The sequence below is a fragment of the Pleurodeles waltl genome, chromosome 1_1 (genome assembly GCF_031143425.1).
Source record: "Pleurodeles waltl isolate 20211129_DDA chromosome 1_1, aPleWal1.hap1.20221129, whole genome shotgun sequence".
Lineage (NCBI taxonomy): Eukaryota > Metazoa > Chordata > Amphibia > Caudata > Salamandridae > Pleurodeles > Pleurodeles waltl.
In genome coordinates, this window is record NC_090436.1 from 2,167,948 (window position 1) to 2,190,946 (window position 22,999).

At 47.6% G+C, this 22,999-nt stretch overlaps 1 protein-coding gene across 1 annotated transcript in view; it reads right to left on the reverse strand.

Annotated features, from left to right (window-relative positions):
- The window catches only part of LOC138291607 (uncharacterized), a 336,430-nt gene that overhangs the window by 290,891 nt on the left and 22,540 nt on the right, over positions 1-22,999 (reverse strand). The window lies entirely within an intron of this gene.

Sequence of the window (22,999 nt, forward strand, 5' to 3'; positions counted from 1 at the left end):
TCATCCCCGCTGGGACAGAGAGGACCGCCAGCACAAGCCCCGCTGGGCTAGAGAGGACCGCCAACACAAGCCCCGCTGGGCTAGAGAGGACCGCCAGCACAAGCCCCGCTGGGAGCGAGAGGACCGCCAGCACAATCCCTGCTGGTACAGAGAGGACTGCCAGCACAAGCCCCGCTGGGACAGAGAGGACCGCCAGCACAAGCCCCGCTAGGCTAGAGAGGACCGCCAGCACAAGCCCCGCTGTGCTAGAGAGGACCGCCATCACAAGCCCCGCTGGGCCATGAAGGACCGCCAGCAGCTGAGTCACTGCAAAGGAGCCCGCGCTCGAAGCACCGCTGAACAGGGCATCGCCATCTCAAACACTGCTGAACAGGGCACCGCCATCTCAAGCACCGCGGAAAAGGGCACCGCCGTATCAAGCACCGCTGAACAGGGCACCGCCGTCTCAAGCACCGCTGAACACGGCACCGCCGTCTCAAGTACCGCTGAACAGGGCACCGCCGTTTCAAGCACCGCTGGCCCATGAGCGCCAAAGGCACTGAAGCTACTGAGCCCGTCACGGGCAGGATGAAGCACTCTGGGCACAAGGCCCCCTCCAGAACCAGTGGCGAGATCCATCCACTACCTCTGTCCTTAGCAGGATGAAGCACTCTGGGCACCATGCCCCCTCCAGAACCAGTGGAAAGATCCATCCACTACCTCTGTTTTTAGCAGAATGAACTACTCTAGGCATAGGCACCATGCCCCCTCCAGAACCAGGATGAAGCACTCTGGGCACCATGCCCCCTCCAGAACCAGTGGAGAGATCCATCCACTACCTCTGTCCTTAGCAGGATGAAGCACTCTGGGCACCATGCCCCCTCCAGAACCAGTGGAGAGATCCATCCACTACCTCTGTCCTTAGCAGGATGAAGCACTCTGGGAACCATGCCACCTCCAGAACCAGTGGAGACTGTTATCCACTTGAGAGACTGTGGCTTTGCACTCCCCAGGATGGAACAGTGGGCAACCCACCCAATGTAGAGAATTGAGAGACTGTGGCTTTGCACTCCCCAGGATCTGGCAGTGGGAAACTGTAGGAGGCTGGACTGGCTTGTAGTGAGTACCAAGGGGTACTTGCACCTTGCACCAGGCCCAGTTATCCCTTATTAGTGTATAGGGTGTCTAGCAGCTTAGGCTGATAGATAATGGTAGCTTAGCAGAGCAGCTTAGGCTGAACTAGGAGACGAGTGAAGCTCCTACAGTACCACAAGTGTCCTATCCACAATATCATAAGAAAACACAATACACAGATATACTAAAAATAAAGGTACTTTATTTTTATGACAATATGCCAAAAGTATCTCAGTGAGTACCCTCAGTATGAGGATAGCAGATATACACAAGATATATGTACACAATACCAAAATATGCAGTAATAGTATTAGAAAACAGTGCAAACAATGTATAGTTACAATAGGATGTAATGGGGACACATAGGGATAGGGGCAACACAAACCATATACTCCAAAAGTGGAATGCGAACCACGAATGGACCCCAAGCCTATGTGACCTTGTAGAGGGTCGCTGGGACTGTAAGAAAACAGTTAGGGTTAGAAAAATAGCCCACCCCAAGACCCTGAAAAGTGAGTGCAAAGTGCACTAAAGTTCCCCAAAGGACATAGAAGTTGTGACAGGGGAATTCTGCAGGAAAGACACAAACCAGCAATGCAACAACGATGGATTTCCAGTCGAGGGTACCTGTGGAACAAGGGGACCAAGTCCAAAAGTCACAAGCAAGTCGGAGATGGGCAGATGCCCAGGAAATGCCAGCTGTGGGTGCAAAGAAGCTGCTACTGGACAGTAGAAACTGAGGTTTCTGCAGGAACGACACAGGCTAGAGACTTCCCCTTTGGAGGATGGATCCCCCACGCCGTGGAGAGTCGTGCAGAAGTGTTTTCCTGAAGAAAGACCGCCAACAAGCCTTGCTAGCTGCAAGTCGTGCGGTTAGCGTTTTTCGATGCTGCTGTGGCCCAGGAGGGACCAGGATGTCGCCAATTGCGTCTGGGGACAGAGGGGGCGTCGAGCAAGACAAGGAGCCCTCTCAGAAGCAGGCAGCACCCGCAGAAGTGCCGGAACAGGCACTACGAAGAGGAGTGAAACGGTGCTCACCCGAAGTCGCACAAAGGAGTCCCACGTCGCCGGAGGACAACTTAGAAAGTCGTGCAATGCAGGTTAGAGTGCCGTGGACCCAGGCTTGGCTGTGCACAAAGGATTTCCGCCGGAAGTGCACAAAGGCCGGAGTAGCTGCAAAAGTCGCGGTTCCCAGCAATGCAGTCTGGCGTGGGGAGGCAAGGACTTACCTCCACCAAACTTGGACTGAAGAGTCACTGGACTGTGGGAGTCACTTGGACAGAGTTGCTGGATTCAAGGGACCTCGCTCGTCGTGCTGAGAGGAGACCCGGGGTACCGGTGATGCAGTTCTTTGGTGCCTGCGATAGCAGGGGAAAGATTCCGTCGACCCACAGGAGATTTCTTCGGAGCTTCTAGTGCAGAGAGGAGGCAGACTACCCCCACAGCATGCACCACCAGGAAAACAGTCGAGAAGGCAGCAGGATCAGCGTTACAGAGTTGCAGTAGTCGTCTTCGCTACTTTGTTGCAGTTTTGCAGGCTTCCAGCGCAGTCAGCAGTCGATTCCTTGGCAGAAGGTGAAGAGAGAGATGCAGAGGAACTCTGATGAGCTCTTGCATTCGTTATCTAAGGAAATCCCCACAGCAGAGACCCTAAATAGCCAGAAAAGAGGGTTTGGCTACTTAGGAGAGAAGATAGGCTAGCAACACCTGAAGGAGCCTATCAGAAGGAGTCTCTGACGTCACCTGCTGGCCCTGGCCACTCAGAGCAGTCCAGTGTGCCAGCAGCACCTCTGTTTCCAAGATGGCAGAGGTCTGGAGCACACGGGAGGAGCTCTGGGCACCTCTCTGGGGAGGTGCAGGTCAGGGGAGTGGTCACTCCCCTTTCCTTTGTCCAGTTTCACGCCAGAGCAGGGCTAAGGGGTCCCTGAACCGGTGTAGACTGGCTTATGCAGAAATGGGCACCATCTGTGCTCATGAAAGCATTTCCAGAGGCTGGGGGAGGCTACTCCTCCCCTGCCTTCACACCCTTTTCCAAAGGGAGAGGGTGTAACACCCTCTCTCTGAGGAAGTCCTTTGTTCTGCCATCCTGGGCCAAGCCTGGCTGGACCCCAGGAGGGCAGAAACCTGTCTGAGGGGTTGGCAGCAGCTGCAGTGAAACCCTGGGAAAGGCAGTTTGGCAGTACCAGGGTCTGAGCTACAAACCTGTGGAATCATGGGATTGTGCCAACTATGCCAGGATGGCATAGAGGGCGCAATTCCATGATCATAGACATGTTACATGGCCATATTCGGAGTTACCATTGTGAAGCTACACATAGGTAGTGACCTATGTGTAGTGCACGTGTGTAATGGTGTCCCCGCACTCACAAAGTCCGGGGAATTTGCCCTGAACAATGTGGGGGCACCTTGGCTAGTGCCAGGGTGCCCACACACTAAGTAACTTTGCACCTAACCTTTACCAGGTAAAGGTTAGACATATAGGTGACTTATAAGTTACTTAATTGCAGTGGTAAATGGCTGTGAAATAACGTGGACGTTATTTCACTCAGGCTGCAGTGGCAGGCCTGTGTAAGAATTGTCAGAGCTCCCTATGGGTGGCAAAAGAAATGTTGCAGCCCATAGGGATCTCCTGGAACCCCAATACCCTGGGTACCTCAGTACCATATACTAGGGAATTATAAGGGTGTTCCAGTAAGCCAATGTAAATTGGTAAAATTGGTCACTAGCCTGTTAGTGACAATTTGAAAGAAATGAGAGAGCATAACCACTGAGGTTCTGGATAGCAGAGCCTCAGTGTGACAGTTAGTCATAACACAGGTAACACATTCAGGGCACACTTATGAGCACTGGGGCCCTGGCTGGCAGGGTCCCAGTGACACATACAACTAAAACAACATATATACAGTGAAAATTGGGGGTAACATGCCAGGCAAGATGGTACTTTCCTACACAACTCCCCACCAAACGAAGGACAATAAGACTAGTCATTCCCTGATGGGTCTTCATTGTCTAAGTGGAAATATCTGGAGAGTCCATCTGCATTGGAGTGGCTACTCCCAGGTCTATGTTCCACTGTATAGTCCATTCCCTGTAGGGATATGGACCACCTCAACAATTTAGGATTTTCACCTTTCATTTGTTTTAGCCAAAGTAGAGGTTTGTGGTCTGTCTGAACAATGAAGTGAGTGCCAAACAGGTATGGCCTCAACTTCTTCAGTGCCCAGACCACAGCAAAGGCCTCCCTCTCTATGGCAGACCAACGCTTTTCTCTAGGGGTCAACTTCCTACTAATAAAAGCAACAGGTTGATCCTGGCCCTCAGAATTAAGTTGTGATAGGACTGCCCCTACTCCTAATTCAGATGCATCAGTTTGGACATACAATTTTTTAGAGTAACAAGGGCTTTTCAGGACAGGTGCAGAGCACATGGCCTGCTTCAGCTCCTCAAAAGCTTTCTGACAGTTTGCTGTCCATAATACCTTTTTAGGCATTTTCTTGGATGTGAGGTCATTAAGAGGGGCTGCAATGGAGCCATAGTTCTTAATGAACCTCCTGTAATACCCAGTGAGGCCTAGGAAGGCTCTCACCTGTGTCTGAGTAGTAGGGGGAATCCAATCTATAATAGTTTGGATTTTCCCCTGAAGTGGTGCAATCTGTTCCCTACCAACAAGGTGTCCCAGATAAACCACCTTCCCCTGCCCTATCTGGCACTTTGAAGCCTTGATAGTGAGGCCTGCCTTTTGCAGGGCCTCTAAAACTTTCCATAGGTGGACCAGGTGATCATCCCAGCTGGAGCTAAAGACAGCTATATCGTCCAAATATGCTGCACTAAAAGCTTCCAGCCCTTGCAGGACTGTGTTCACCAATCTCTGAAAAGTGGCAGGTGCATTTTTCAATCCAAAAGGCATTACTGTGAATTGGTAATGGCCTCCAATGGTTGGAAATGCAGTTTTTGCTTTAGCATCTTCTGATAATTTGATCTGCCAATACCCTGCAGTCAAGTCAAAAGTGCTTAGATACTTGGCAGATGCTAGTGTATCTATGAGTTCATCTGCCCTGGGTATAGGGTGAGCATCAGTTTTGGTTACCTGGTTGAGACCTCTGTAGTCAACACAAAACCGCATTTCCTTCTTTCCATCCTTGGAATGAGGTTTTGGTACAAGTACCACAGGAGAATCCCATGGACTTTAAGAGTGCTCAACCACTCCCAGTTCTAACATTTTCTGCACCTCTTGCTTTATGCAGTCTCTGACATGGTCAGGCTGCCTATAGATTTTACTTTTGACAGGCAAGCTGTCTCCAGTATCTATAGTGTGCTCACACCAAGAAGTGGTACCTGGCACAGTAGAGAAGAGTTCAGAAAACTGACCCAGGAGATTTATGCAGTGGTCTTTCTGCTCAGCAGTAAGACAATCTGCCAAAACTACACCTTCCACCAGAGCATCTTGTTCTGTGGAAGAGAAGAGATCAGGGAGAGGGTCACTCTCTTCTTCCTGTCCCACATCAGTTGCCATGAGCAGGGTGAGATCAGCCCTGTCATAATAGGGTTTTAGGCGATTGACATGGAGCACCCTAAGGGGACTCCTGGCAGTGCCTAAGTCAACTAAGTAGGTGACTTCACCCTTTTTCTCAACAATTGTGTGGGGTCCACTCCATTTATCTTGGAGTGCTCTTGGGGCCACAGGCTCCAAGACCCACACTTTCTGCCCTGGTTGGTACTGAACCAAAACAGCCTTCTGGTCATGCCATTGCTTTTGGAGCTCTTGGCTGGCCTGAAGGTTTTTACTGGCCTTTTTCATGTACTCAGCCATCCTTGATCTGAGGCCAAGAACATAGTCCACTATGTCTTGCTTTGGAGCTTTTAAAGGTTGTTCCCAACCCTCCTTAACAAGTGTTAGGGGGCCTCTCACAGTTTGTCCAAAAAGAAGTTCAAAGGGGCTGAAGCCCACTCCTTTCTGGGGTACCTCCCTGTAAGCAAAAAGGAGGCATGGTAAAAGGATATCCCATCTCCTGCGGAGTTTTTCAGGGAGTCCCATAATCATGCCTTTGAGAGTTTTGTTAAATCTCTCCACCAGCCCATTTGTTTGTGGATGATAGGGTGTAGTGAATGTGTATGTCACACCACACTCTTTCCACATGGCCTTTAAGTAAGCAGACATGAAATTGCATCCCCTGTCTGATACTACCTCTTTTGGGAAGCCCACCCTGGAAAATATTCCCAGGAGGGCCTTTGCCACTGCAGGTGCTGTAGTGGTCCTTAGAGGAATTGCTTCAGGATATCTGGTGGCATGGTCCACTACCACCAAGATAAACCTATTGCCTGAAGCAGTAGGAGGGTCAAGGGGGCCAACTATGTCAACCCCTACCCTTTCAAAGGGAACCCCAACCACTGGCAGTGGAATAAGGGGTGCCTTTGGAGTGCCACCTGTCTTGCCACTGGCTTGACAGGTTTCACAGGACTTACAAAACTCTTTTGTGTCCTCAGACATTCTAGGCCAATGAAACAAGGGAACAATCCTGTCCCAAGTTTTCATTTGCCCCAGATGTCTAGCTAAGGGAATGTCGTGAGCAAGAGTTAGGAGGAACTTTCTGTACTCCTGAGGAATCACTAATCTCCTGGCAGCTCCAGGTTTTGGATCCCTTGCTTCAGTGTACAAGAGGTTGTCCTCCCAGTAAACTCTGTGAGAGTCACTGACATCCCCATTTGCTTGTTTGACAGCTTGCTGTCTTAGACCCTCTAGTGTGGGACAGGTCTGCTGTGCCACACTCAGCTCCTCCCTGGCATGCCCCCCTTCACCCAAAAGCTCAGCAGTGTCTGCTTCCAGCTCCTCTGGTGTAGGTTCTGCACAGGGTGGAAATTCTTCTTCCTCAGAAGTAGAATCCACTGTAGAGGGAGGGATAGTAGGTAGTGCTTTACTTCTACTAGCCCTAGCTTTAGGGAGCACTTGGTCCATTGTTCCAGGATCCAAGTCACCCTGTCCTTTTTGCTTTTTGGCCTGAGCCCTGGTCAAAGCAAAAATATGCCCTGGAATGCCCAGCATTGCTGCATGAGCCTCCAACTCCACTTCTGCCCAAGCTGATGTCTCTAAATCATTCCCTAATAGACAGTCTACAGGTAAATCTGAGGCAACCACAACTTTCTTTGGGCCAGTAACCCCCCCCCAGTTGAGATTCACAACAGCCATGGGGTGGCTAAGGGTGTTGTTATGAGCATCGGTTACTTGGTACTGGTGACCAAGTAGGTGTTGTTCAGGGTGGACCAGTTTCTCTATTACCATTGTAACACTGGCACCAGTGTCCCTGTAGGCCTGAACCTCAACACCATTTATTAGGGGTAGTTGCTTCTACTTATCCATGTTAAGGGGACAAGCAACTAAGGTGGCTAAATCAATAGCCCCCTCAGAGACTAACACAGCCTCTGTGGTCTCCCTAACAAGACCAACCCCAACTAAGTTACCAAAAGTGAGCCCAGCTACTCCCTTAGATTGGCTATTAGTAGGTTTGCTCCCACCACCACTGCTATTAGTAGGGACACTAGGTGTAGCAGTAGGGGTTGTAGTGGTAGAAGGCTTGGTGCTTTTCTTTGGACAACTGGGATCTGTTGTCCAATGACCTTTTATTTTACATAAATAGCACCATGGTTTATTTTCTTTGTTTTGATTTGAAGAGGATTTGGACCCACCACCCCCACCAGAGTGTTTTTGTGGGCCTGATGAAGACTCATTTTTAGATTTGTCCCCACCCTTGTCAGAAGACTTACCATTCTTCTTCTTATTGCCATCTTTGTCACCCCCTGTATGAACCTTTCTGTTCACCCTTGTGTAGGAGGCTGGACTGGCTTGTAGTGAGTACCAAGGGCAGGGATGTGGAATTCCTATCACCCGACACCCGGGACATCTTGTTTGGGGTCAAGGGCAACAGGTTTTTATGTTTACTTTGTCCTTGGGACAAGTAGGCCCAACCCTCTGCAGCACAAACCCTTTGGCTGCCTGTTTACAGAGAGTGGAACTCTCTGCAGTTGAGGTCATGTGTTTCCAAAAGATAATGCTGTTCGAACTTGTATTTATGGTTCATTATTTGAAAACCTTCATTATTAGGGTGAGTGCTGTAAATAAATGTTTTAAGGTCACACTTCACTACTGACGTTGGTTCCAGTACAAAAAAAACAAAAAACGTGTATACACATGTTTGAAAAGTTTAGGCTATGAGGCTAAGTATAATGCTCCCAGAATGCTCTCTAATTAGATGCAAATGAAGTGTCATTTAGTAAAATGTTTTGATGCATGCTAGTATTTCAGAAAAATATTTTTAATGGAAAATCAGTGTAACCATTTTCAACACGATTATGGGAAGCATGAAAATAAACAAACACTGACAAAGCCAACTGATCTGACATATTTTTATAAGTCTTTTAGTTTCATCAATGCGTGTCTTGTTTTGACATGGCTTTTGTAACACTTTATTGTTGTGGGAGCTACCAGGCCCTCAACATTGTAACAAACACTGGCAAAACCCCCCGAAAACGTTTTTGAACTCTAAAAGCACACGTTGCCACCAGTGGCATAACAAAGACCCCGCAGCCGCCCTCCAGGGGGCCCCTTCAGCACAGCACCTGCCCTTAGTGAGTCTGGAGAGGGGGCTCCTCCATGTTCTTGTCAAAGGGGAACCCTCCAGTTTCGTTACGTCACTGATTGCCACTGTAGTTCCTGACACTGAACAAAACTACTTTGTGTGCCAATATGCTCCTTGTGGAAGAGCAGAATGCGATCACTCACATTAAAGCCAGCCGAAAGAGAGAGAAATAGAAGTTTAATAAAAACAAAATGTCTTTGTTAACACCAGACCTAATTAGGGACCAAGACCCACATGTAGGTAGCTTTTTGCATGTCGCAAACAGCGACTTTCGCTGTTTGCGACATTCAAAAAGCATATTGCGTTGCACAAACCCAGTTTTGCGATTCGGTAACCTGGTTACCGAATCGCAAAACGGGTTTGCGACTCGCAGTTAGGAAGGGGTTTCCCTTCCTAATTGCGACTCGCAGTGCAATGTAGGATTGTTTTGTGACCGCGAACGCAGGCGCAAACCAATCGCAGTTTGCACCCATTTCAAATGGGTGTTAACACTTTCACAAAAGGGAAGGGGTCCCCATGGGACCCCTTCCCCATTGTGAATGTCACTGTAAAAAAAAATTCAGAGCAGGCAAAATTTCAGAGCATGAAACGAAAACGTTTCATTTTTCGTTTTTGTAATGCATCTCGTTTTCCTTTTAGGAAAACGGGCTGCATTACAAAAAAAAACTGCTTTATTGAAAAGCAGTCACAGACATGGTGGTCTGCTGTCTCCAGCAGGCCACCATCCCTGTGAAGGCTGCCATTCGCAAGGGGGTCGCAAATTGCGACTCACCTCATGATTATTCATGAGGTGGGCATTTGCGAAGCCCTTGCGAATCAAAGATGGTGTCAGGGACACCATCCTACATTTGGATTTGCGACTCGCAAATTGCGAGTCGATCTGACTCGCAATTTGCGGGTCGCAAATCTGAACCTACTTACATGTGGCCCCAAATTCTTAAAGAAAGTCACAAAAGTGCACCCATGGTATATGTCGTACCCCTATAAAATATTTGTGAATTTTAGCATGGGAAAATACGCATGTGTAGATTTGCTCATGTGAAAATCTATTGAGCATTTGCAAGTTCATTTTCCCTCCAGCCACTTTCTTCCCAACCCTGGAAGAAGTTCTAATTCTGCCATTGTCAGAAGTAAATGTCCAACCTTTCTTATTATGGGAAAATATTAGAGAGAAGCTGGTGAAAATCTTTAAAACATGCAGGTTAGTAGGTTTGCAGACTCAAAGACATTCCAGCCCTGGAACTATTGCTTACTGCTTCCTCCAGCCCCAGTATGCAGATCTGCAGAAAGGTGGCAAAATAAGGAAATTGCTACAGTAGGGATTGAAACTGCAAGTATTCAAGCCCTACTGTGGTAGTAGCCCTGGCATAATCAAAGAGGCTATTATCAGAGCTCTTACATAATGAGATTGCTGCCATAATTTGGCGCCACACTACATGGCACCAAAGGGACAAGTAGATCTTTTTACAGGACAAGTAGATTTGAGAAGCAACCTGTCCCCTGGACAAGTAGATATTTTAATAAATTCCACACCCCTGCAAGGGGTACTTGCACCTTGCACCAGGCCCAGTTATCCCTTATTAGTGTATAGGGTGTCTAGCAGCATAGGCTGATAGATAATGGTAGCTTAGCAGAGCAGCTTAGGCTGAACTAGGAGACGAGTGAAGCTCCTACAGTACCACAAGTGTCACTTGCACAACATCAAAACGAAAACACATTACACAGTTATACTAAAAATAAAGGTACTTTATTTTTATGACAATATGCCAAAGTATCTCAGAGTGTACCCTCAGTGAGAGGATAGGAAATATACACAAGATATATGTACAGAATACCAAAAATATGCAGTATAGTCTTAGAAAACAGTGCAAACAATGTATAGTTACAATAGGATGCAATGGGGACACATTGGGATAGGGGCAACACAGACCATATACTCCAAAAGTGGAATGCGAACCACGAATGGACCCCAAACCTATGTGACCTTGTAGAGGGTCGCTGGGACTATTAGAAAATAGTGAGGGTTAGAAAAATAGCCCTCCCCAAGACCCTGAAAAGTGAGTGCAAAGTGCACAGAAGTTCCCCAAAAGACAAAGAAGTAGTGATAGAGGAATAATGCAGGAAAGACACAAACCAACAATGCAACAACGGTGGATTTCCAATCTAGGGTACCTGTGGAACAAGGGGACCAAGTCCAAAAGTCACAAGCAAGTCAGAGATGGGCATATGCCCAGGAAATGCCAGCTGTAGGTGCAAAGAAGCTTCTACTGGACAGAAGAAGCTGAGGTTTCTGCAGGAACGAAAAGGGCTAGAGACTTCCCCTTTGGTGGACGGATCCCTCTCGCCGTGGAGAGTCGTGCAGAAGTGTTTTCCCGCCGAAAGAACGCCAACAAGCCTTGCTAGCTGCAAATCGTGCGGTTAGCGTTTTTGGATGCTGCTGTGGCCCTGGAGGGACCAGGAGGTCGCAAATTGGACCAGGAGGTAGAGGGGATGTCGAGCAAGACAAGGAGCCCTCTCAGCAGCAGGTAGCACCCGGAGAAGTGCCAGAAACAGGCACTACGAGGATGCGTGAAACGGTGCTCACCCGAAGTTACACAAAGGAGTCCCACGTCGCCGGAGACCAACTTAGAAAGTCGTGCAATGCAGGTTAGAGTGCCGTGGACCCAGGCTTGGCTGTGCACAAAGGATTTCCGCCGGAAGTGCACAGGGGCCGGAGTAGCTGCAAAAGTCGCGGTTCCCAGCAATGCAGTCTGGCGTGGGGAGGCAAGGACTTACCTCCACCAAACTTGGACTGAAGAGTCACTGGACTGTGGGGGTCACTTGGACAGAGTTGCTGGATTCGAGGGACCTCGCTCGTCGTGCTAAGAGGAGACCCAAGGGACCGGTAATGCAGCTTTTTGGTGGCTGCGGTAGCAGGGGGAAGATTCCGTCGACCCACGGGAGATTTCTTCGGAGCTTCTAGTGCAGAGAGGAGGCAGACTACCCCCACAGCATGCACCACCAGGAAAACAGTCGAGAAGGCGGCAGGATCAGCGTTACAGAGTTGCAGTAGTCGTCTTAGCTACTTTGTTGCAGTTTTGCAGGCTTCTAGCGCGGTCAGCAGTCGATTCCTTGGCAGAAGGTGAAGAGAGAGAAGCAGAGGAACTCTGATAAGCTCTTGCATTCGTTATCTAAAGTTTCCCCAGAGACAGAGACCCTAAATAGCCAGAAAAGAGGGTTTGGCTACCTAGGAGAGAGGATAGGCTAGCAACACCTGAAGGAGCCTATCAGAAGGAGTCTCTGACGTCACCTGGTGGCACTGGCCACTCAGAGCAGTCCAGTGTGCCAGCAGCACCTCTGTTTCCAAGATGGCAGAGGTCTGGAGCACACTGGAGGAGCTCTGGACACCTCCCAGGGGAGGTGCAGGTCAGGGGAGTGGTCACTCCCCTTTCTTTTGTCCAGTTTCGCGCCAGAGCAGGGCTAAGGGGTCCCCTGAACCGGTGTAGACTGGCTTATGCAGAATTGGGCACATCTGTGCCCAAGAAAGCATTTCCAGAGGCTGGGGGAGGCTACTCCTCCCCTGCCTTCACACCATTTTCCAAAGGGAGAGGGTGTAACACCCTCCCTCAGAGGAAGTCCTTTGTTCTGCCATCATGGGACAAGCCTGGCTTGACCCCAGGAGGGCAGAAACCTGTCTGAGGGGTTGGCAGCAGCAGCAGCTGCATTGAAACCCCAGGAAAGGCAGTTTGGCAGTACCAGGGTCTGTGCTACAGACCACTGGGATCATGGGATTGTGCCAACTATGCCAGGATGGCATAGAGGGGGCAATTTCATGATCATAGACATGTTACATGGCCATATTCGGAGTTACCATTGTGAAGCTACATATAGGTAGTGAACTATATGTAGTGCACACGTGTAATGGTGTCCCCGCACTCACAAAGTCCGGGGAATTGGCCCTGAACAATGTGGGGGCACCTTGGCTAGTGCCAGGGTGCCCTCACACTAAGTACCTTTGCACCTAACCTTTACCAGGTAAAGGTTAGACATATAGGTGACTTATAAGTTACTTAAGTGCAGTGTAAAATGGCTGTGAAATAACGTGGACGTTATTTCACTCAGGCTGCAGTGGCAGGCCTGTGTAAGAATTGTCAGAGCTCCCTATGGGTGGCAAAAGAAATGCTGCAGCCCATAGGGGTCTCCTGGAACCCCAATACCCTGGGTACCTCAGTACCATATACTAGGGAATTATAAGGGTGTTCCAGTAAGCCAATGTAAATTGGTAAAATTGGTCACTAGCCTGTTAGTGACAATTTGAAAGAAATGAGAGAGCATAACCACTGAGGTTCTGATTAGCAGAGCCTCAGTGAGACAGTTAGTCACTACACAGGTAACACATTCAGGCACACTTTTGAGCACTGGGGCCCTGGAGAACAGGGTCCCAGTGACACATACAACTAAAACAACATATATACAGTGAAAAATGGGGGTAACATGCCAGGCAAGATGGTACTTTCCTACACCTTGTTCTGACCCATTTGTCTGCCTTCTTTCGCAATTCTTGGGGAGAGGTCAGATCAGAGTCCACCAGGTACTGGTGCAACAAATCAGACACACAATTATTAAGAATATGCTCTCTCAGGATCAAGTTATACAGGCTTTCATAATCAGTAACTTTACTGCCATGTAACCACCCCTCCAAGGCCTTCACTGAATGGTCAATGAAATCAACCCAGTCTTGTGAAGACTCCTTTTTGGTCTCTCTGAACTTCATCCTGTACTGTTGAGTGGTTAAGCCATAACCATCCAGGAGTGCATTCTTAAGAATTTTGAAATCATTGGCTTCACTTTCTTTCACAGTAAGGAGCCTATCCCTACCTTGTCCACTAAATGATAGCCATAGGATAGCAGGCCACTGCCTTTGAGGGACATCCTGTACAACACAGGCCCTCTCAAGTGCAGCAAACCACTTGTTAATGTCATCCCACTCCTTATAAGGGGGAACTATCTTGTGCAGATTCCTATAATCATGCTCTTTTGCAGGATGACTATTGGGAATACTGCTGCTGCCACCATGGGTTTCTAAACCCAATTTCTGTCTCTCCTTCTCTACTTCTAAGGACTGTCTATCCAAATCCACCTGTTGCTTCTTCAGCTTCAGTCTGGTTTGTTCCACTCTCAATCTATTGAGCTCCCTTTCTAACAATCTGTCATCAGGGTGGGTGGGCGGGACATTCCTGGAAACAGAAGTATGGTGAGAATGGACAGAAGGAGACCCATCCCTTACTGAAGGCATCCTAACAGCTTGGTTAACAGAAATATCACTTCTACTGTGGTGAGAATGAATACTCTTGCTATGATGTGAGACAACACTATCTGTATGGTGTGACTCTACATCAGTACCAACTATGCTAGGCTGTCTAGTAATGGGCAGGCTAGGAAGTTTCTTTCCTGACTCTTTTTCTAGGGGAGTCCCTGGATCAGATTGTGAACCATTAGCTACTTTATCAACAGATGGGGCACCCTTGGCCTTATCTTGTTCTATAAGCATGTTAACCAATAGTTCTCTGGGGGGATTCTTCCCTACACTTAAACCTCTTTCTATGCAGAGACTCCTTGCTCCTTTCCAGCTAAGGTGATCATAAGCAATTTTGGACAGATCAACAGTTTGGCCTGCACCAGACATTTTTAGAAAATGTTTAAGTGACAGAAAAAGTGAGAAAAAGTTTTTTAGAACTTTTGAGAGGACAGAAAAAAACTTTTAAAACTTTTAAGAACTTTTTAGAAAGTTTAGAGGTACTTTTCAGCACTTAGAAAAGAGTGAAAAGAGGAAATGCAAAACATTTTGGTTAGGTGTACATACACTGAACTTGTTTTGTATATTTTTCTCTTATGAAAAGTACAATGACAAAAGTGGTAAGTAGTTGCAAAGGACTTATCCCGTCGCTGCACAACCAATGTAGGAGGCTGGACTAGCTTGTAGTGAGTACCAAGGAGTACTTACACCTTGCACCAGGCCCAGGTATCCCTTATTAGTGTATAGGGTGTCTAGCAGCTTAGGCTGATAGATAATGGTAGCTTAGCAGAGCAGCTTAGGCTGAACTAGGAGACGAGTGAAGCTCCTACAGTACCACAAGTGTCCTATGCACAATATCATAAGAAAACACAATACACATATATACTAAAAATAAAGGTACTTTATTTTTATGACAATATGCCAAAAGTATCTCAGTGAGTACCCTCAGTATGAGGATAGCAAATATACACAAGATATATGTACACAATACCAAAATATGCAGTAACAGTATTAGGAAACAGTGCAAACAATGTATAGTTACAATAGGATGCAATGGGGACACATAGGGATAGGGGCAACACAAACCATATACTCCAAAAGTGGAATGCGAACCACAAATGGACCCCAAGCCTATGTGACCTTGTAGAGGGTCGCTGGGACTGTAAGAAAACAGTTAGGGTTAGAAAAATAGCCCACCCCAAGACCCTGAAAAGTGAGTGCAAAGTGCACTAAAGTTCCCCAAAGGACATAGAAGTCGTGATAGGGGAATTCTGCAGGAAAGACACAAACCAGCAATGCAACAACAATGGATTTCCAGTCGAGGTTACCTGTGGAACAAGGGGACCAAGTCCAAAAGTCACAAGCAAGTCGGAGATGGGCAGATGCCCAGGAAATGCCAGCTGTGGGTGCAAAGAAGCTGCTACTGGACAGTAGAAGCTGAGGTTTCTGCAGGAACGACAAGGGCTAGAGACTTCCCCTTTGGAGGATGGATCCCCCACACCGTGGAGAGTCGTGCAGAAGTGTTTTCCTGAAGAAAGACCGCCAACAAGCCGTGCTAGCTGCAAGTCGTGCGGTTAGCGTTTTTGGATGCTGCTGTGGCCCAGGAGGGACCAGGATGTCGCCAATTGCGTCTGGGGACAGAGGGGGCGTCGAGCAAGACAAGGAGCCCTCTCAGAAGCAGGCAGCACCCGCAGAAGTGCCGGAACAGGCACTACGAAGAGGAGTGAAACGGTGCTCACCCAAAGCCGCACAAACGAGTCCCACGTCGCCGGAGGACAACTTAGAAAGTAGTGCAATGCAGGTTAGAGTGCCGTGGACCCAGGCTTGGCTGTGCACAAAGGATTTCCGCCGGAAGTGCACAGAGGCCGGAGTAGCGGCAAAAGTCGCAGTTCCCAGCAATGCAGTCTGGCGTGGGGAGGCAAGGACTTACCTCCACCAAACTTGGACTGAAGAGTCACTGGACTGTGGGAGTCACTTGGACAGAGTTGCTGGATTCAAGGGACCTCGCTCGTCGTGCTGAGAGGAGACCCAGGGTACCGGTGATGCAGTTCTTTGGTGCCTGCGGTAGCAGGGGGAAGATTCCGTCGACCCACGGGAGATTTCTTCGGAGCTTCTAGTGCAGAGAGGAGGCAGACTACCCCCACAGCATGCACCACCAGGAAAACAGTCGAGAAGGCGGCAGGATCAGCGTTACAGAGTTGCAGTAGTCGTCTTCGCTACTTTGTTGCAGTTTTGCAGGCTTCCAGCGCAGTCAGCAGTCGATTCCTTGGCAGAAGGTGAAGAGAGAGATGCAGAGGAACTCTGATGAGCTCTTGCATTCGTTATCTAAGGAAATCCCCAAAGCAGAGACCCTAAATAGCCAGAAAAGAGGGTTTGGCTACTTAGGAGAGATGATAGGCTAGCAACACCTGAAGGAGCCTATCAGAAGGAGTCTCTTACGTCACCTGCTGGCCCTGGCCACTCAGAGCAGTCCAGTGTGCCAGCAGCACCTCTGTTTCCAAGATGGCAGAGGTCTGGAGCAAACTGGAGGAGCTCTGGGCACCTCCCAGGGGAGGTGCAGGTCAGGGGAGTGGTCACTCCCCTTTCCTTTGTCCAGTTTCGCGCCAGAGCAGGGCTAAGGGGTCCCTGAACTGGTGTAGACTGGCTTATGCAGAAATGGGCACCACCTGTGCCCATGAAAGCATTTCCAGAGGCTGGGGAAGGCTACTCCTCCCCTGCCTTCACACCATTTTCCAAAGGGAGAGGGTGTAACACCCTCTCTCTGAGGAAGTCCTTTGTTCTGCCATCCTGGGCCAAGCCTGGCTGGACCCCAGGAGGGCAGAAATCTGTCTGAGGGGTTGGAAGCAGCAGCAGCTGCAGTGAAACCCCGGGAAAGGCAGTTTGGCAGTACCAGGGTCTGAGCTACAGACCCGTGGGATCATGGGATTGTGCCAACTATGCCAGGAAGGCATAGAGGGGGCAATTCCATGATCATAGACATGTTACATGGCCATATTCCGAGTTACCATTGTGAAGCTACACATAGGTAGTGACCTATGTGTACTGCACGCGTGTAATGGTGTCCCCGCACTCACAAAGTCCGGGGAATTTGTCCTGAACAATGTGGGGGCACCTTGGCTAGTGCCAGGGTGCCCACACACTAAGTAACTTTGCACCTAACCTTTACCAGGTAAAGGTTAGACATATAGGTGACTTATAAATTACTTAAGTGCAGTGGTAAATGGCTGTGAAATAACATGGACGTTATTTCACTCAGGCTGCAGTGGCAGGCCTGTGTAAGAATTGTCAGAGCTCCCTATGGGTGGCAAAAGAAATGCTGCAGCCCATAGGGATCTCCTGGAACCCCAATACCCTGGGTACCTCAGTACCATATACTAGGGAATTATAAGGGTGTTCCAGTAAGCCAATGTAAATTGGTAAAATTGGTCACTAGCCTGTTAGTGACAATTTGAAAGAAATGAGAGAGCATAACCACTGAGGTTCTGGATAGCAGAGCCTCAGTGAGACAGTTAGTCATAACACAGGTAACACATTCAGGGCACACTTATGAGCACTGGGGCCCTGGCTGGCAGGGTCCCAGTGACACATACAACTAAAACAACATATATACAGTGAAAATTGGGGGTAACATGCCAGGCAAGATGGTACTTTCCTACAGCAACCCACCCACTGTAGAGACTTGAGAGACTGTGGCTTTGCACTCCCCCGGATATGGCACTGGGCAACCCTCCCACTGGAAAGACTTGAGAGACTGTGGCTTTGCACTCCCCAGGATGTAACAGTGGGCATGTGGCCCTCTCGTGGATTTGGCATTGTGCACTCAAGCGGCTGAGGTGCCCCCCTTTCCCTCCCCCTGAGGTGCCTGTTTTCTTGCTCTCTGATGCCCCTGCAGTGTTCTCTCCGTAATGGTTGGGGATCTTGTGTGGGCCTCGCCCATACCGTGTGGGCCCAGTGTTCCACGGACTTAATTGGAACACTATCTGGACTACTATGCTTGGTGTATATTTTGTTAATGGTGTATATATATTTTTTTGCCTACTTGATTTTAATATATTACAATGGTTACACTCATTTTCTATTGTCTTTGCATTCTTCCAGGGAGGATTGGGGGGTGTAACTGTGATGTTTCAATATGTATTAGTGTGTGTGTTGTCGTGGGTGAGGGTGGGGGTGTTGCGTGTGTGTGTCCCTGTTTTTTCCCTCCCCCTCCCCTGTGTCTTAGGTGCAGTACTCACCGTGGTCTTTGCCAGCGGCGTTCGTGCTCCTGGTAGAGGAGCAGGAAGACTATCGCAGGGAGAATTTGGAGTTCCGGCTCCATGGTGTCCTAGTTCCTCATGGGGTGTGTAGAGGTGAGCGTTTTCCCTTTGTAATCCTGTTTCCGCTGTGTTTTTATCCGCGGTGAATCCGCCCCGGAAAAGGTGGCGGATTGGTAGGTTGTGATACTGTGGGCGGTACATTGTCTCCCGCCTGTCTGTTGGCGGTGACCGCCGCGCTGTTTGTTTGTCCCGCCGTGGCGGTCGGAGTGTTAAAGTGGCTGTCTCTGTTGTCGGTTTCCGCCACGGTCGTAATTGCAAAACTTTTACCGGCACCCTGTTGGCGGTCTTACCGCCGCTTTAACACCGACCGCCAGGGTTGTAATGACCACCTCAGTATTGAAAGTGAAGAACATGTGCATAGAGGTATATGAATTATACTCTTGTATTCTGTAATACAGAGACAGAGGCATTTATTGAGTTAGTTGTGTATACGTTTACAGAGTTATACATGTAATAAAGAGACACTCATATAGGAGATGTACTGAAACATTTCAAGGCACTACTATAGGTGGACATTTACTCTTACTATATATATATATATATATATATATATATATATATATATATATATATATATATATATATGTATATACTGAGACAATCTTGTCATCTCTCCAGACCGATGCTCCTTTAATCATGTGTGAGGTGAAGTAGTGCGCAGACTGTATATTAGTAAATTTGGGCTGTAACATATTTTCACAGATGTCAAACTCACGTTTTAGTAGAACTATCAGACCTGTGTGACAAGCTGTATGTATACCAACAAGCATTGCTCATTGTGCTTTAGTGATTAACAAATGGAGTTTTCAGTTTACAAACGTAGACGTGGTTTTCCAGATCTCTAGGGAAGCAATACTTGGAGTACAGCACTGACCGAGGAACTGACATCCATCTTTCCCAAGCATGGGTCCTGTGTCTCAGGTAGTGAGAGTCTGACAGAGGACTTTCTACTTCCAGCGAGATACTCAGAAAGTAATCACATCCGCGGGAGTGTGTAACAGAATGTGACGCACCCTGGCATAGCGCTGTATTCAATAAGAAAGGTACGAGCGTATCTGTTTAGATACTTATGCAGATATTTAGAGAGGTATAGCGGTACAAAAGTAGCTAGAGGCGCCCACATAGATTCACTTACATATAGGAAAATACCAATGCAAGTTTCTTATGTATGTAGAGAAATAGTGGTTTAATAATGTGTGAGGCCTACTAGTGCAGAGTCTGTTTCCTCTCAGTGTGTAGTTAACGTGTGTCTGTAAAATGGATTTTCAGGTCTCAAACACACTTTTTAGTACAAATAATGCACCTTTGTGATAAGCAGTAGTTATGTCATGAAGCATGATACACAGTGCGTAAGTGATTAAGCAATGAACTTTTCAGTTTTAGAAACTTACTCATGGATTTCGTGACCTCTAAGCAAAGTGCTACTTAGAGTATAGCACACACTAAGGAACTCACTTTAATCTTTCCAAGCCCTGCATCCAGTGTGCTACCCAGTAAGAGGGCGACAGGAGACTTCTAAATTCACTGAGATAGTCAGAAAGTACTTATGCAGTAAAACACGCAATTGCACACACAGCCATAGTGCTATATTTGCTATATTCCCTAACAGAGGCACTAAGCTATTTGTTCAGCCATGTATGTACACATTTAGAGAGCAATACTGGTACTAAAACGGGCACTAACCTAGATTCACTGAGGTATATAGGGAAGTACTAAGGCACACTTCGGATTTATGCACCCAACAACTGCTTTAATAATATGTGAGGCCTAGTAGAGCAGAGTCTGTGTGTGGTCTCTCTGTGCCTAACTAAAGCTGGTCTGTAAACCCCCTTTGTCAGGTCTCAAACTCATGTTTTCCTACCAATAAGTCACCTCTGAGATATGCTGTAGTATGCCATCAAGCATGGTGCACTGTGCTTATGTGATAAAGCAATGCACTTTTCAGTTTGAGAAAGTTACGCATGTAGCCAAACACTACATAGAGTATAGCACTCACCAAATGTAAGGAAATGCCTCCTTGGCATGGTTACCCCCTGACTTTTTGCCTTTGCTGATGCTAAGTTTTGATTTGAAAGTGTGCTGAGGCCTGCTAACCAGGCCCCAGCACCAGTGTTATTTCCCTAAACTGTACCTTTGTCTCCACAATTGGCACAACCCTGGCACCCAGGGAAGTACCTTGTAACTGGTACCTCTAGTACCAAGGGACCTGATGCCAGGGAAGGTCTCTAAGGGCTGCAGCATATCTTATGCCACCCTGGGGACCCCTCACTCAGCACAGACACACTGCTTGCCAGCTTGTGTGTGCTGGTGGGGATAAAAAGACTAAGTCGACATGGCACTCCCCTCAGGGTGCCATGCCAAGCTCACACTGCCTACAGGTATAGATAAGTCACCCCTCTAGCAGGCCTTACAGCCCTAAGGCAGGGTGCACTATACCATAGGTGAGGGCATAAGGGCATGAGCCCTATGCCCCTACAGTGTCTAAGCAAAACCTTAGACATTGTAAGTGCAGGGTAGCCATAAGAGTATATGGTCTGGGAGTCTGTCATGCACGAACTCCACAGCACCATAATGGCTACACTGAAAACTGTAAAGTTTGGTATCAAACTTCTCAGCACAATAAATGCACACTGATGCCAGTGTACATTTTATTGTAACATACACCCCAGAGGGCACCTTAGAGGTGCCCCCTGAAACCTTAACCGACTACCCGTGTAGGCTGACTAGTTTTAGCAGCCTGCCACACACCAGACATGTCGCTGACCACATGGGGAGAGTGCCTTTGTCACTCTGTGGCTAGTAACAAAGCCTGTACTGGGTGTAGGTGCTTCACACCTCCCCCTGCAGGAACTGTAACACCTGGCGGTGAGCCTCAAAGGCTCACCCCCTTTGTTACAGCACCCCAGGGCCCTGCAGTTAGTGGAGTTGCCCGCCCCCTCTGGCCACGGCCCCACTTTTGGCGGCAAGGCCGGAGGAGATAATGAGAAAAACAAGGAGGAGACACTGGCCAGTCAGGACAGCCCCTAAGGTGTCCTGAGCTGAGGTGACTCTAACTTTTAGAAATCCTCCATCTTCCAGATGGAGGATTCCCCCAATAGGATTAGGGATGTGCCCCCCTCCCCTCAGGGAGGAGGCACAAAAAGGGTGTAGCCACCCTCAGGGCTAGTAGCCATTGGCTACTAATGCCCCAGACCTAAACACACCCCTAAATTTAGTATTTAGGGGCTCCCCAGAACCTAGGAACTCAGATTCCTGCAACCTAAGAAGAAGAGGGCTGCTGAGCTGAAAAACCCTGCAGAGAAGATGGACCAACTTGTTATAATAAATTAGACAAGACTAAATTGCCAGCTAGAGCAGTGTGTAACAAGTTAGAACTTGTTTTTATTCCACAATACCTACAAGATTTCAATGCTTATGAGTCTAAACTTATATAGTGTGTACATCCATTCGGAGCCAGAAACAAGGAAAGTTACCTGCTAGTGAGCTCCAGAAAGGACTGAAAGGTAGAGTTGTATATTTCCCATTAGAGTTTAAAGAGAATATTGAAACTGTAGGAGTGGAAAGAAATATTGAAGAGGGACTTGTAATTCTCGTCAATGGTGTGCCAACAAAGAGTAAAAAGATATGACAAGAGTTACTAGATGTTAGTAAAGTGAAGAAAGTTCCATTACATCTGGCACAACATGACATTTACTATAAAAATGCCAATTCTCTTCAAGATATTTCACATATAGATGATGGTACAGATTAGTCCAGAGGCCAAATTGAGAAGATTGATCGAACAAGAACCGAAGAAATTTATGAAAACGACAGTATTCATCGTCTTCATTTTAAAGAGACTAAAGGAGATGCTATTGAGCAATTCCAAATAAAAAAGCAAAAGGTGCTCCGTTTAGTGCATGGGAGAAAAGCTTAGAGGTTTGTTGTTTTACACATCTGTTTCCTACTGGAGTTTGCGGTAGGTATGATGACCGCCCTATACAAATACCAGCAGCTGAATACAGATCTACCAGACTTTATTTAAAGGATCTAAGATTTTGGCAGAGTGTTCCTTATATATTTCACTTACTATCTGAGAGTGACTTGTCTGGGTTATCCTATTTAGTGAGTGAATCACATTCTAAAAACAGGAGCAAACCTCCAGAATCTCACAGCAAAGTTATTTGTTGCTAAAGTTCAAGAGAAAGATGAACAGCTTGAATACAACTTAATCAACCAGATAGCATGTCAACGTGGTACAAATGAATAATGGTATCAACCCCATGGTGAATTAAAATGTATGGTAAGGAATCTAGGACCACCCACTTGGTTTGTGACACTCAGTTGTGCTGAATATGCATGAGATGAGCTTCTTGAATTTTTACATGAAGCGAACTCCAACATAAAAGATATCCGTTTGAAAACTGCAGAACTCTGTTCACTGGATCCTGCAAATGTTTGCATATATTTTAACCATCGTTTTCAGGCAATCATGGCTTTCATTTGTAACAAAACTAATCCACGTCTTGGTGAAGTCACTGATTTCTTCTGGCGCAAAGAGTACCAAGCTAGAGGTGCTACACATATTCATATCCTGTAATGGGTAAAGGATGTCCCAAAGTATGGGACGGACACTGATCAATCTGTCTTGTCATTTATAGAACAGTATGTGACATGCCCCATCC